The sequence below is a fragment of the Chamaea fasciata genome, unplaced genomic scaffold, assembly GCF_029207755.1.
Source record: "Chamaea fasciata isolate MVZ Bird 193981 ecotype frontalis unplaced genomic scaffold, bChaFas1.0.hap1 SCAF_15, whole genome shotgun sequence".
NCBI lineage: Eukaryota > Metazoa > Chordata > Aves > Passeriformes > Sylviidae > Chamaea > Chamaea fasciata.
In genome coordinates, this window is record NW_027094100.1 from 4,931,206 (window position 1) to 4,946,023 (window position 14,818).

General features: G+C 38.4%; 1 protein-coding gene across 3 annotated transcripts in view; it reads left to right on the top strand.

Annotated features, from left to right (window-relative positions):
- GABRB2 (gamma-aminobutyric acid type A receptor subunit beta2) overlaps positions 1-14,818 on the top strand; it is a 137,109-nt gene that overhangs the window by 77,464 nt on the left and 44,827 nt on the right. The window lies entirely within an intron of this gene.

Below are 14,818 nucleotides of genomic sequence, written 5' to 3' on the forward strand. Positions count from 1 at the left end.
CCATGCTACTAACCCAGTTGTCTTTCTGTCTGATGATGTTTAGATCCTTGTAAACACATGCAAAAAAAAATAGCTTTCCAGATGGATTAGTAATTTGTGGCATGAGGATTAGAAGTTATTCTGAGGCAAAAGTTATTCTGTGTTTTGATGGACAATTTACAGCTTTAGAAGTCTCATTCAAATGCCTTGTTGGAGTTCATGTGAGGAGCACAAGGATTATTATCAGTTCTTTATCCTCCTTTACTGCTGAACTGTGTGGCAGCTTGTTTCCATTTATAAGTGAAGGCAAGAGGTTAGAATTGTCCTTGAAATAGGTGTTTTGTGGGTTTTTTTCCTAACCACTGTGTTGTAGTTAAACTTTCAATGCAGATACACAGTCTGTTTATTTATACTGATTTAATGGTTGGTGTCCATTGAACTTTTTATGTAGATAAAACTTGTGAAGTAAAAGCTTTCTTTTCTCTGAAAAAGATTCATGATCACTTTTATAATGACGATATTGCAAACATGTTATTTAATATTCTAATTAAGATTGTATCAGAATTTTCAAGATTAATGCCACCTTTTAATATACAGTACACAAGTACGTGTATTTTTAAAATAAGTTCTGTATTATGAAATATGTGGGATTTCTGTGTTTAATTTGTGCTATAGTCTGGTAAGATCTCAGTACAGCTGAACTTCCTTTTGAGAAAGCATCTAAGAATATGCTGTGCATTTGTGTCCAAATTTAATTAATTTTACTGGAATTTACAGATATGCTAAAATTCTTGTGACACTGTTGCCTGAAATAATTTCCATGCATAAGTAAGCAGAGTGAGGCTGTCATTAAAATTCTGTGTACTTATATTCACAAGCAGCAAATGTAGTGATGGACTTTGCACTGAGAGTGGATAAAATCTAGTTTGTTTTGGTTTTTTTGTAGTTTGGTGTAGAATTTCCATTGATAGCATTTGATTCAGAGTCTCCTGCCTGCATCCAGCTATTACACAACCAGTAGATAAGTAATATATATTATCTATAATATATATATTACGCTGATTTTAATTTGTGAGAAAACTATCGGTGTAATTCAAGCTTACAGAGATTTTTACTGAGAAAATTTTTTGTTATAACAGTGTCTTTTAACTCATAGCAAGTACCTGGTATTTTTCTATTTTCCATTTGTATGTGTAAGGTGGGAAGCTGGAGGGTCAGAGCAAATCCTTTCTCTCTGTTTACAGCATTTTTAAATGGCCAACAAGGTCTTGACATCTCTCTGCATTGCTGGGATGACTAAGTCTTACTGGGATTCACGAACTAGATATACCTCTTTTTTCTTCATGTCATTGTGTTTACTGAAATTTGTGGCCAATATCAAGGTTTTTTTAACCTAGATTTGCATAAGTATAGATTAATTTGCAAATTAGAAAATCTTGTGCAAAAGGTGTATAAAATATAAAACATGACACAGAGGGGGTGATGCCATTATTAAGATACAAGAGACAGCATTTTTCCTATATCACTCTAGGGCAGTCTTAGTGAGATGCGGAAAGTATAAGAGAAGACTATTCCCCATTAGTTTTAAAAAGATCAGTTTTGAGAAATGAAATCCTGTTTTTTACCATGTATAACTAATTACACTCTGAGGTCCTTTAAAAGCAGAAGCTTGTTGAATATTCAGTTTTGCTAAAATGCTTCTAAACCTGTGAGTTTTCTTGTCCAAGGAGGTCTACTCTGAGGTATTCTACTTTTCCCTTTCTTTTTTTATTCTCCAACATACTGAACAGCAGGGTTCAAAGAGAAACCATTTTTCCTATATATTAATTTTTTAGTTTCCCAACTTGCAGGCAACAGAGAGTTTTTACTTTTCTAGTTGAATATGGACTTCACTCAGTAAATACCTGTCTGTTCTGCACCCTACCTCTGCCACTGCAGAATGTATTGCTGAGTTTCTGATGATTCTTGAGAATGATTTTACTTCTCTGCTGTTTCCTGCCTCTCTGGAATTGTAACTGTTGAAAGGAATATCTCAGCTAATCATCCGTAAGACTAGTGAGAGCTCAAAGGCAATAACAAGTACAAGAGAATTTGATGAGTACTTCATATTCCTATAAACTAATAAAATATCATATTGCAAATCCTCAGCCTAACAGAAATTATTGTGGTTCTTTTGAATATTTTTGAACAAAATTGTTCAAGATTCATCTGGTACATCTGGACCTTTGTCCATTTCAATTATGTGCTGGCACATAAAGACAAAAATTTACTTCAATTCCTTCTTATCTTGTTTCGTAATATGTTAGGCCTGGCTATATTTGTGTTATACTGAGGTAAAATTCAGGGTCTGCCTTGTGACAGTGGTTTGGGGTTGTTTTTTTGTTTTGGTTTGGTTTTGGGTTTTTTTTCCGATTTCTTTGTTGCTGTGGAACAAACAAGAATGCACTGAGTTTCTCCTCAGAAGCATATCCTCAGAAACACTTTCCATAGTGTATTAACCAAGAGTCATTAAAGACATCAAAGCCGTGCTGTCCTCAGCCTTGGCAGGCAGGGAGCTCCCCATGCAGCTGTGCTGACCAGGGAAAAGCACTCAGGGGCAGGGGGAATGCTTTGCTGATGAATGAGAAATAATTGTTTTCAGGACATTTCATTTATGTAAAAGCCTGGGGTGCTCGCAGGAGGAATCAATAGATTTTTTTTTTTCTGCTTCATCACAAAACCACCAGAGAAGCACACTAGGTTAAAAACTTCCATTCAGTGAGAGAATCTGGAAAAAGCCACAATCAGAGTCAAACCAGTATCATTCCTCCCCGTGGCATTGCGGCCCAGTACCAACCACTTTCTAATCAGATCATCTGTGGAAGCTCATCAACAAGAGAAAGAGAAGTCATCTTTGTGTGCTCAAGGTGACTTTATGAGTACTTTTAAGGCACTGAAAAGAAATCAAAGCAGCCTTTTGCTGAAGCTTTGAGTACTTTGCAGATGGCTGCTCTGGCCATCGATCAAAGCTGTAATCAGGTCACACGGGACAAATGGGAGAGCTCCAGGAGCTGACCAGGCAAGGCTTTTCTGGGGAATGTGTTTGATGCCAGGCAAGGAGCTGCCGTGCCCAGTAGAGGGGTGTTCAGCTTAGGAGGATACCATGGCAACACGGGACTTCCAACTACTGTGGAAAAGGTAAGCACATGATGCTTGGGCCACTGACAACTAGAATTTGAAAAGTTGTTAATTCTTTTTTTTCTTCCTTTTATCAAACGTGGTGTGTGTTCCATCCCCTTTCTCTCTTCAGCTGAGTCTGTTTTGCATCGTGGCCTTGCAGAGAGGATATTCCTCTATCAGCAGAAGGTGGTCTTATCAAAGTGCCCCTTTTTTCATGTTGCTCATCATCTCCATATTCAGATTTCCTAATTTAGATTCTGTGCCAATCCAACTCATACAGCAGTGTGTGTGGAGCAGAGACGTGGGTTGTTTAGCAAACAGTGGTGAATTCCACACAGGTCCCTTGCCATTTTGGCACCATCAGCTTCTAGTGTGGCTTCCTTGGGACAGGTACTTTGTTCTTTATTTGTCCTCAGTAATTTCATCTCAAGTATGCTGAGAAGAGAAAAGGTGTAATTTCAGCAGCATGATGCACTGAAAATGAACAGGAAATCCTTGACTCCTCTTCAGTGTGGAGATAGGATGATTCAGGAAGAGCTAAAATAATCTCCAGCAGTAGATGATTCTTCTGTGTAGTCTGAAGAGGGGAAGGAAATTTAGATTCACCATCAGTGCATATGATCAGGGTGGGCTGTGTGCAAGGGAACCAGTGTTTGTAAGGTTTTGGTAACACACGCCCCCACACCCAGCTGGGGGTTGGGGCTTTCAGACTGGAGCTCAAAAAACACCCGCGATATATTACCCTACAGGTATGCAAGAAGGAAGTATTTTCCTTTTTTCATTATATCTCAATACATCTTTGCAGAAGTCCCTGCATCCTGGGAGTTCTCACAGCACAAACAAGGTGATGCAGTGTTTGCAAATGAAGAAAGAATTGTACAGGAGCTCTGCAACAGTCTCTTAATGCTTTCAAGCTACCTGGAGTTAAATCTAAAAGGGAATGCAGTATACTGTAGCAATGGGGAACAAATAGACACAGACCCCCTTATGCATCCATCTAGTTTATTGTAGAAATCACTCTCCTTTTATACCTTTAATCTCAACCAGACAAAACCAGAATTTAACAGAAGGGCACCACTGGCTTCAGCTGCTGTCCATAATTGCCTCTCACCCCCCAGCTGACCTCCAACCATCCAGAGCCTGGTCAGGTCTGTGGTCAGGCCAAGTTACTCAGGGCTTTGTCCAATCTGGCCTAGAAAACTCCAAGGATGGAGATTGAAAAACCTCCCAGGCAACCTGTTCCAGTGCCTCACCATAAGAGTGAAGAAGTTTAACTGAAGTTTTCTGTCTGATTTATCCTGTCCTGGGATGCTACATCTTCCTTACAGAATCAGGAATAAGTATTTACCATTACTGATCTGAAATAAAACCTAAGTTTCACAATGTCTGACCTGCATTGTGAAAAAGTTATAAGTCATGTAACAGAATGACAATGTAATGAGAATGCTCTGAATAAATCCGTATGTTGTACAAGTAGCCTTGTAATTTAATAAGGAGTTAACGATAGAGTTTTTCTTCCATGTGTGACCTGGTGTGGTATAATCTGTTCCATATCTCTCTGTTCAGTTACACAGGTACTATTCCCATTATATAGACTGAAGTGTCTCTGTCACTGCTTGTTATGGTTTAAAATCTCTCAAAATAAGGGGTTTTTTTCCCCTCAATAATGATCTCAGAATTTTCATTATGCTGTTTGGCTCAGTAACATCTTCATTATTATACGCATTTAAAAGGAAATTCTCTATATTCTATGACTGAACAACATACACGTTTTCTTTATTGGGTATGGTATGGGTCAGTTTTGCAGGAGTGTGTTGGAAATGCAGAGATTTGGAACTTGTGGTATAACATACTTCTATTCCTCAGCTGCAGAGCAATCCACTATGTGAATTTCCTCTCATACAAGCCAGTCTCATCTGGAGACTGATGTGTCAGTGCAGCCAGAATTCAAGATGTTACCTGAGCCCAGCCAATAATCTCACATAAAAACAGGGTAATATAACAGAAAAACAATGTGGGAGTGAGTATTTGTCTCAGTGTAATGAACAACTTTCCACTCTGACATCATGTGTACTGGTGCCATGCAACATTGGAAATAACACCTTGTTAACAGCAGGAGTCTGCAATTGCATGAATGGGATCAAGTATTCTGCTGAATCCAGGCACTTCATTGATGGGTCAAAGTTGATTACTTGAGTATTTTGTGAATTTTGCATAAACTTATGCATCAGTTTCCTGATAAATCACCACTTTTTAGCCACAGTTAATTGACAGTCAGCATACGTTAGAAGTGGATGTTTGTCCAGTATCAGACACAGCTTTATTCAAGGCAAACACACCTATTGTGGGCTGCTATGGGAACAAGTTTCATAAAAGCACAGCGGACACCTGAATCTGACTGTATGGGAGCCCATTAGTGAAAATCAGGGGACTCCAAGGAACCAACAGTTTGTTGGTGGAACAATCATCCCTTCAGCAGCTGATTTCTGGAAGAATGATCTTCGAATGTTACACAGACAACCTGAGTGATACTGAAATGCTGGTAAGCTACGTTTTTGCTTGTGAATTATGATTTTATTCCTTTGGGGACTTTTTGTGTCTGGATGCTTGTAACCTGTTCCTGACACAATACATGGGGAAAATTCTATAAAGGACAAAGAGCACAACAGTAGACTTTTTTAATTTTACCCATGGTCCCTCTCTGTAGGAGGACAGATGGAGATAGTGCTGAAGGCGATCTTGTCCCCGATATATTGCAGCTGTATTAACTACCAAAGAGTGAACAGCCTTGCCCTCACAGCCATGGGTGTGATAAGAGTGAGTGAGCTGGTTGGGGTCAGTTGGAGTCTGCTGGCTGTGCTGTGAGGAGGAAGGGACAGGAGGTCGTGTGAGGGACAGAAGGGGTCAGATGTCATCAAGAGTCACACAGGGTTAGGTGGCCGTGCTAGGGACAGGAAGGAGCCAGCTGGAAGTGCAGAAGGAAGAGAGAAGAAGGAGAGAAAGAGCCAGAGCTCCATGGAGCTGCCCATGGGAGGCTACACAGAAAAGGTGTGAGGAACTTTTAGATAAACAAAGTGCTGATGCTTGAAGCCTTCTTCAGTGTCAGTTGTACCTCCTCCGTCACCTCTCTATCTTCTTTGCAGTCCAAAAGAGAAATATAAAGAGTAACATTAGCGACACCTATTCTATGAGAATTATTATCATAGGGATGGCATCCATGCCAAGGGACTTCTCATTCTCCACATGCAGCTAACAGGGGAGCAGATGTGCATCAAAGTGCTCCAAGAGTAATGTCTTTACACTGTAAGTTGTTTATGTTGCTGTAGAATAGGTAGGTAGTGATGGTACTGTGCACTTGTACTAGTTAGAGTATTGCTTTCCTTTCAGATTTCAAGGACAACTTTCTTCAAGTCCTGCAAGCTCCACAGCACTTTAGCTAAATGCATGACAGTTTTCTCCTGCAAAATCAACCTAACATCCTATCAAAGTTGTTGTCTTGCTGCCCAAGAAGATCTTTTACTTCTCTCTATTTTATTCATTTTTGGGAAGATGGTACTAAACAACTGGGTTTTACATTATGCTATGATGGCAGAAAAGCTGCAGAAAATTTCACTATGTCCAAAATTAGCATTTTACCCTATACTGTACTATGTACAGCGTAGCTCTTTTTTCTCTTTTGCCCTTTTGATCTTTCACTCTCTCTTTCCTCCCTCTCTCCCTCTCTTTTTTTCTCCTTCCCCTTTTCCCATTTTTCCCCTTTCAATGACCCTTTATGTACTGCTGATACTACTGTAGAATTGATTGTATAGGTGTGGGAAACTTGCTTGCATTACAAAACTACAAGCTGCTTGCTTTATATGTTAACTTTCATTAAAAAATAAAATGCTTTTTTTAACTTCAGTATCTCTGTGTTTCATTATGAGTGTAATGGAATTATGAACACAGCAAAACACAGAAAATATTTAAAATCTGCTGAGAAATGACTGTGAGGTCTGAATGTCAGTCAGCTAGTATTTCTGTTTCTACATACAAAAATTATATCTTAAAAAATATACTTTAAAAAATCTTTATTTTGGATGGAGATTCTTGAACATGACGTAAATATAAGTAGTATTTGTACTGTGCATATTCCTGTCAACTTGTGCTGCTGAGTGATCCATGAACAGACTTCTAGTCACTTTTTTTTGAAGCTAGGTCTTTGTAACTGAACAGTGAGTTCCTATTTGCACATATTTACACATGTGCTAGCTCTTATGTGGCCTTGAAGCTGTACTCAGGGACACTTTGTTCTATGGCTGGATGCCAAATTGCTTTTGATTTTAAGGAATTTTAAAAAAGATATTTGATAAATTAGGTCAATATGCCTGTTACATATGGTATGTCCATAATTTTGCCAGACATTAAATTGTAAAAGCAGTGATGTAATTATCATTTAAGGATGATTTTCATAGTTGTAATGGCCACATGAACAGGTATTGTACATGTTTTCATACTTTATATCTTAGAATGACTTGCATTTACAGGGAACTCTCTAGGCTGATTAAAACTGCACTTTTTTTCTGGGTATGAAATCTGCTGTTGGAAGATGAGCTTTTTTTGAAAGGGCTGGCGCATGTCTTTCCTGCTTGAGCATTAGCCAGCACCTCCCACCAAGCCAAGCTCCTCTGACTACTTCTTTGAGTTTGTTTCTTCTTGGACTAGAAAAATGTTATTGTGAATGAATACTGAGATATTAATATGGCTGCTCTAGAGGTGAGTAGGATGTCAGGTTATACAGAAACAATGTAATTTTGTGATTTTTCTTTCTCTTACAGGGAAAATACTGTGTGGTTTGAGATGCAGCATGTTTTCTCTAAACACACGGCAACCTAGAGCAGCTGTTTGTTCTATGTGGGGTTTTTTTAAAATATTTTTGCATTTTTGGGGCTTTTTAAAGTCATCTTTACCTTCAGGGATTTGGATGAGTACGGCATGTATTTTACCAGAAGGTAGAACACAGCTCACAAAGGAGACTCCAGCTGGGACTCAAAATACAGCAGTCTTGGTTCCACATGTTCACAAGTCAACACATGAGGCCTCTTGACCAGCCAAAAATTAACTCAATCCATAAAAAAGGAGGCAATACGTTGTATTAAGAGCTTATAATTCTGTTATTACAAATATGTATCCAAATTTCCTAATTTGCTTATGCATAATGGTTATTCCATGAGTGTCTGACCTTCGAAGAAGCTCAGCTCTCAGCTCAAGCACTATCATCCCTAGTGAGTTGTTCAGAATAGATTGCAAACTGCTTCCATAGGAAGGATGAATGTAAGCCCTAAATAATTATGAGAATGATGACTAGGCAAGCCTTTTAGTTAGATCTTGCCTTATCTAAATTGTTTTTCCAATCATGATAAAAATATCAAAGTACGCTATAAAAATATCCGAGCAAAATATCGGAGTCTGTTGCATAGAGGAAGATAATTAGCAGATAGTGTACATCTGTTCTTACAGAATCAAAGAAGGGCAGATGAGCTGATGTGGAGCTCTGTGTACTTTAACCTGGTCTATTTTCAGCCCCTTGGTTGTCTTAGATTTTGTCCACTGCATTGCAGCTGTCTGCAGAAGGCAGATCTATCAATAAGCCAGTGTTATTTCCTACAGCGCGTGTAGAACTTTAAAGTTCTGGTTTTGTTTGTGATGGGAATGGCTGATGTCAATGTAGTTTTCTGCTCAATATAGCTAAAGGAGATTCAGAGTCCTCATCACTCACTAAAATCTGATCAAATAATTGTTAACCAAAAGCTTTCACCCTTTAAAGAGGTTTGTATAAGAGATGTTCCCATCTCAAGTCGTTGTTGCAACTGGAATGTGCAGTCTGAGTTGTGTTGTACCTCTTTCGAGCTGAGTGTTGCTGGTCTCTCATAATGTCTGATACTGTTGATGTGTGGTGACACCCAGAGTCTTTAATAAATGGGTTTGTATTCCAGATTTTTGGGAACGTATCATCAGTGTATGGAGTTTTACCCATGGAAGCATTCTGCTGTCATCTGTGGGACAGAGTGGCTAAATGAGATTTTTATTTTTACTGTTCAGACAAAAATTTGCTCAGTCTTTTCTTGATGGTTACTCAGATATCAAAGGTGTGAGGTCAGTCTGCTCCAATTGCCATCTGGACAAGGCAGGGTTTCATGCTTTGTGTTGTCTCAAGGGGATCCTGCGTCCTGTGACTGTTTCCTAAATTTGGCATCAGTGCCTCAGTGTACACAGCATGAAATCCTTCCTGACTGATAGTTCTCAATCTATCAATATGGCAATGTTTGACCATACAGCATTACAATTAAGGGATGAAATGCAAAAATAAATACTAATATTTAAAATTGGTCTGGTTTTCAGAATAAATGTTACAATTTAGTTAAACACATTTGAATAGTAGCTCTCTTTAGTTGTAACAGTTTTTGATGAGGAAAATCTTGGGTGTTATTTACTGTGTGTCTGCAGCTAACTTACATATTTTTGCATTTTACATAGTTCAAACTAGTGCAAAAGGCCTTAGGAAGTGTATGATCAGATAGATATCTCAGAAATTTGCTTTGTAAGAGTAGACATGCTGGCTTATGGAAAGCACATGCTTGTGCTTCCATAAATCTTGCTAATGGTTGAATGTTTCAATAACAGGGTTATTCATTCCATATCTATTTTTTACCTGTCTGTGTGCTCAGTATGACTTCTGTGAAAAGTCATGATAGTAAAGAACGAAAAAGTTCTGTAACTTCCAGGGTATTTTAAGAGAGAAAAGGCGGTCAATTGGAGTTGGTGCCTGTCTCAATATTCTCTTTTCTGAACATGAAGGGCTCTAAATCTTCCTAAAAAAGAACCCAGCCATTTCACTTGCTGTGTGCTTGATGTTGATGATTTGAACTTTCAGGTCGTTAGAGTGAAATATAAAAATTTCTGAGGATATCCATTCTTGTTTATTAATGTTCAGTGCCTGAAAGAGGGGGAACATAGATGACCACTTTTTTTCTCATATATAAAAGAAGGGTAAGGTCATCACAGGCCTCTTGAACAATTAGAAGTCTTGCACATATCTGTAAAATTCCACCCATCCCTAAATTATCAGAATTTTTTCAAAGCTCCACAAAGTCTGCATTCAGCCCAACAGTTTGGCAATCTCACAATGTCAGGATGGGAGCCCAGCACCAGCTTTGCAGTTGTTATCCATCTAATACAACCAAGTTGACTTCTTCCATGTTCCCATGTTATTACTTATTACTTGAATTGCTTGATTTGTGTCATAACTCCAGACACGTTAAAGTCCTGTGAAGTATGTCCATACATATGACCAAACAAGAATTTTTTTCTTGAGTATTTTCCTAAAATGATGTCAGCCCACAGAAAATTGGCAAGTAACCTTCATGGCTGTGAAAGTTCTGAGCTGTTTGGATATTTGATTGTCATTGCCTTTGTCTGTGTTTTCTGTCACCACTTGCCTTTGTAGGAGTAAATGCATGTATGTCTGTGCCTCCATGCTCTGTTAAGTGGAGTAGTAGCATGCCTCGCTCAGAAATGTTATTTCTAGATTTTTCCTCCCTGCCTTTAACAGTCTATCCTGGGCTCTGGCACAAATATCAGGAGTCAATGCAGTTAGTGTGTCTGCCCTGCCACATAATGGGGAGTGTCCCCATAACTCCATCTCACTACTGACTGTTCCATGCTGAACCTGATATTTGTTCTCTTGAGTTCCTGTGTTTGAATCATCAGTAAGGGATTGCTCTCCTTTCTAAACCTTTTTTAATAAAACATGCACCAGAGTGTTTGCAAAGCTGACAGCACAGGGAGAACTTGCAGCCTCTGTGCCAGCTGAGGAGCCCTTGAGACTGCTGCCAGTACAATGGCACCATTAGAGGCACAGTCTCCAGAGAAAAATCACCTCTGGGCAGTCACAGTGAGAGCTGGAAATGTTAACGATTTAAAATGAGCAACAGAATTATTTGCGCAATTAGAAATTTTAAACCTCTAGTCTGCAAAAATGGTCAGCTGTCTGTATTTCCCTTCTGCCAATGCAAATATCTCCTATTTTTGTGACTGCTTTTCCATTTTGAACCTAACGCTCCTGTTCATGAGTGGATCCCATGTGGTGGTGCCTGGATGATTTCTGAACAGCAGAGTTGTTTGCTGGAGGCAGTAGATGTCCTATATTTTGACATTAATAAAATTCCTGATGTTGTATTGAATGACATTCTTATTAACAAGGTGGGGAAACACAGATTAGAGAAAACCACATTTGGAAAATAACTTTAATATGATTGTTGAGTTTACAGGAAGGAAACAATTTTTTATCAAGTCCCTCTTCACTGTTTTTATTTAATGATCTGAAGATTATGGAACTTTCAAAACATTTGTGCAGCTTGAAAGGATAGAGTAAGGTTTTCATGGTTCTCGCTAGAGAGGTGGCCTGAAAAAAAAATCAAATTCCCAATTTTATGTCTGATACTGACATCTCAGAACTGGGAAATAACTAGGTGTAAATGGCAGCCCAGGGCAGGGTGTGGGAATCCAAACAAAATAAAAGCCCAACCTTGGGGAGATACCATGGATTGTGATGTGACCCTGATTACTTGGCAGCAATAGTAAGGCTGACATCAGGGTCTATAAATGGAAGTGCTATTTGTAAAATAACTGATTTTTTCTGTTCAGTCCTGCAGTGGCAATATGTGGTGGTCAGGCTGTGTCCTTCTAAGGGCTGCTCCTCAGGGAAGATTTTTATCAGTTAGAGAATATCCAAGGCATAGCAAGAAAGTTAACCCAAGTCCTAGAAAACATGACTTAGAAGAAAGAGTTGTTCTGGTAAAGGGGAATTTAAGGAAGAGGTGTGTGAGTCTTGTAATATACAAAACGTACTGCAGTGGAAGAAGATAATCTGTTCTCTATCATGTTGGTCAGGGCAAGAAGTGAAGATCTGAAATTGCAGCAGTGAAAGTTCAAAGTGGAGGTGGTGGGAATGAGAAATACAAGGATAACCAGAGTGAGATGCAGGAATGGACTTTGATCCATTGTGTCCACACCAAGAGAGCTCTCAAGACAATCGGAAAACCATTTGACAGGAACTGTGGAGGTACAGTTGCCCCTAACCTTGCTGGTAAATAGATTTTGCATGAATGATGGATACACCAGCATGAAATTATCATTGTATAGACAGTTGATTAAAACCCAAAAGTAAAGATTGATAAACAGATGAAGAACTCAACATGTCTTACTCAAAGACTTTATTTGCATTTTCCTCCTACCAGCCTGAAGCAGAGCTAGAATGGGTGTCTCTGAGTATAATCAAGATCATAAAGGTTGTTTTGATTTCTTTTCTAGTAGAAGGTTGTCTGCACTTTCTCCTTTTGATGGTGTACACTCCCTCTTCAGGTGCATACAAGCATCAGCAAATAACAACTGTATTGCTGTACGTATTGAGTAGTATTTGAGTATGCATAGATATGTTTTCAATATTTGTAGGCACAGGACAGGTTGAGCTTTATAAAAGGCTGTGACTTTGTAAATTTATCTCAGGTTTTCCTCTGAGCTATGGGAGGTAGTTATCCTCTCTCTTACCTTGTGTGTGTAGTTTTTGTGCTATGAAAAAAGTTTAAAAGAGGACAAATACTAGAGATTCTGACGGTTGGGCTATTTTGATTTTTTTCTGAGAGGGAAATTACTACCCTGCATCAGTACTGTGTGTGTTTTCTTTGTTCCTGTTGCTTATAATAGTGAAAGAAAAAGCCCATTAAAATGTGCAATATTATTTAAAATGTCCTCAGGAACTTATAGTGGCATTGCTGGGTTTTGAGCAATTTCAGTTTGTCAGTATTCATATAAAAGTCATATATCTGGCTTTTAGGTGTTCATGAAATCGGCACTATTCTGGATTGCTGTTTAAGAACTAATTTATTCCTGTTAACTTTGCTTCCAATGTCCTGGAAATTGCGGCGGGGGGGGGGGGGGGTGGGAGGATATTCACCTTTTTTTTTTAGTTTCCTCAGATATCACTGCTTAATAGGAATCATTCTTTATTAGTTCTAGCTAGTCCTGATACCTAAAGGAGACCAGTGCGAAGAAGAAATGTTTTTCTTTACAAAGCTGACTCAGCAAGGGAGGGAATGACATGCTGCATCATTTGAGGATCATGTATTGCAGCAAGTATTTCCAGGAATTTTCAGATGAGCATGTAGGAGTGAAACAAATCTAGTTTTAGCTGCTTCGTGCCCTGCAACTTCTCATTATCCGTAGTTTCAAATCTGGAAGTCATCTTTATTAACCTCAGATTTTTCAAGAATAGAAAATTCAGCCTTATCAATGAGGGAGAACAATACATTTTATTCGAATATGGATATACCAGGGAACTCCTCTGACAGCATGGTTGTGAAATGTGCTCTATCCCCTAAAGGGAAAGAGCCTGTCCATTTCCTGTCTTCAGTCATCATCATTTTATGTGTGTTGTGTTCTGTCCTGCTCCTTAGTTAAAGAAGTTTTTTCCTGTGATTAACCTTAGCAGATTTCTGCTATGACAGGGAAAGGCAGTGATGGCACATTTAAAGACTCAGTGAGCTTTATATTATTAACGTGCTCTTTCTAAACAAATTATAATAAAACTAACAAAACATGTGGAAGCAAAGTCCCACATGTATAAAATAAAGTGTTTTTCAGCTAAGTACTTTTCAAACAATATGCACTGTCAGTGCAAGATATTTCTCTTGTAAAAGACATAAGTCAAAGAGCAGCCTTTGCTGTGTTGTAGCATATGCTTGTGCTTGGCAAAAGTAGTGGCAGAAAGCATGTCAAACGACAGTGCTTAGAGTATTAAAGTTTTAACAAAATGTCAGAGAAAACTGGAAGCTGGTTAATCCACAGAAATCTGTCATAAAGATTGCATTGTAAGGTGGTTTCAGCATGAATTCTAGTGACATATGGGAGCTTAAAATATAATCTAATGATATATCTCTATCGGTGAGATGTTTATGTAACATGATTGCAACAGAGATGTCTTTTCTTGTTAATTTATTAGGATAATGAAAGTTGCCATCTTTGTAGAACAATGCAAAGAATAAGTTTGATTCAGAAAAAATCTTAGTTTCATAACCAAATGATTTTTTTTTCTCTATAAGTTTATGAAGAAGAGAAATGATGCATCTAGTTTGAAGCATGCTGGAGACTGGCAGCCTGCTCTGTGGAAATCTGTGTTGCTGCTGACTTCTGCTCTGGGCATTAGTTTGTGTTCCCAGGAAAGAGACCTGATAGAAATAAAAGTGAAAGACAAACTTTGTTCAAAAAAAGCTCTGACAGAAATAATTTCATGGGAATATTCCATGAAATATGGAATGGCAATAATCAAGTGAAGGTCTTTTCCAGTGGAATTGGAATTGAAAAAGCTCTGTCTATAATCCTGAAGAAAAGTCCTAAGTTATTTCAACACCCTGCAGTTTATGAACTCTGGGTTTTATTACTGTGCTTCTTGGTTTCATAGAAATTACAAAAGAAATTTTGAGTTGCAGTGAGGTTCCAGAATTAATATTTGTAAACATTTTTTTTTGTCTTATGGAAGGGTTTTTAATTCAAATTTTTTTGGTGGACGTGATTTTTAATGTGATAGGCTGTAATGTATCACTAACGAACCATCCGATTTTGTCAAAATCCCACGTGTGATACAGTT